Here is a 1,701-nt window from a genome sequence, read left to right as displayed (position 1 = left end):
TCCATGAGTTGTAAAGCATGAAGATTGCTGATAAACTGGAGACAACTCAGAGAAGCACTACCATCATGTAACTTCTATAACAGAAAAACATCTTATTCTGTGAGTCTCAAATGCTCAAAAAAAAAAAAAAAAAAAAAAAAAGTTGGACAGAGAGAGATGGAAAGAAGAGGTTTAAGAGGTTACAAGGCATGTGACTTAAAATTAAATTTTGAGTCACTGTAACAACGTAGCAAAGAATGTGGTGGATTTTTAATCACTGTATATTTTCAGTTAGGACAGGATGCATTTTAAAAATATCTGACTTGGGTCAAACAAGAATTATGCTAGGGAAGTCTTATGTCCTCTCTTATACAGTCAGGCATCAATGATCCATTCTTATGCTATAATTTATGAATTTTCCAAATTACAACAAATTGGTTTCTTAAATTCTTCAAGAGCAATTATGCAGCTATGTGAACCTTATCTACTGAATTAAAATGCAAAATATTTATGCATTTAATGACCTTTCAACTGAGAAACATTCAATGCCATTTTTATGAAAAGAAAACAAATGATAATTTACATACCAGTGGTAAAAGCACTTTGAAATCCTCCAGCTACTGCTGTCTACCAAATGATTTACTGACTGAACAGGATTGATAATTTATTTCATAAAGACATCAAGAAAAGATTGTCAAAAGAAGATCAGTGTAATTTGTTTATTACAAGAGTACAGACAGAGACCTACTTGGAAAATATGGCACTAGAGTTAAATCTTTATGGGTAAGATAAAGATTAATGGAAATGAAAGATAAAGAGTAATAAAAGCAATTACACGGCAGACAGACTATAAGAAGTAGTTTTACTAATTTGAGTAAGAAAATATTATTTGAATGCTATCAGTTTTAGCCACTTTTTTTGTGTTAGTTTACATTTTAAAATATAGCTAGTCTGCTTCTTTGCTCCCACACAGGTTTTTTATTTCCCTGGTTTTGAGTAAAATCTCAAGATGAACACTTATACAAACATTGGGCGATTCTTCAGAAAAGTGCAGACTGGATATACCATGGTGGTGTTCTTTGGAATTAGTCTCAACAACAAGACATTTGGGAAAAATTGGGAAAAACAATCAAATGAGAGCCATTCTGAAGACATGGGAATGTATTGTTCGGCTTTTCTTGGAACAGTTACTGAGATAAAAAAGCTGCAATGGGCTTTTCAATTGCTATCTCAATTCTCAGCACTTAGCACTTGATATTCATTATTTCCAGTTAAAACTGATGATGAATTTAAACATGAGAGAAAATGACCGTGGCTGGCTTAACAGTTACCATACACCAGCCCATCTACAGAACTGGTGAGCATTAAATCGGCAGAAAGAGTGGGATGGTTCAGTTTAGCTGAGCCTGTGAAAAAAAGAATCCAATCAAAGTCTTTCACCTGTGCCACACCACGATATCCGCAGGTATCCACCAAGGCCTAGCTCTATTAAGGTAATTTACTAAAATGCATTATGACGTGACTAGTTAACATATACTTTTTGGTATAGTAAATATAATTGTACTAAAGGCATTGCCTGCAAGGGAATCACAAAGACTCTGCAAATATGCAGCTGCTACAACTGCAGAGCTGCTATTAAATGTGGATAAAAAAGAAAGAAATAAGAAAGTTTTAAAATACAAAAAACATTACATAACGAAGAATTTACAGAGTGGAATATGA

This window comes from Anas platyrhynchos, chromosome 2 (genome assembly GCF_047663525.1).
Source record: "Anas platyrhynchos isolate ZD024472 breed Pekin duck chromosome 2, IASCAAS_PekinDuck_T2T, whole genome shotgun sequence".
Classification (NCBI taxonomy): Eukaryota; Metazoa; Chordata; class Aves; order Anseriformes; family Anatidae; genus Anas; species Anas platyrhynchos.
This window is presented reverse-complemented; position numbering follows the sequence as displayed.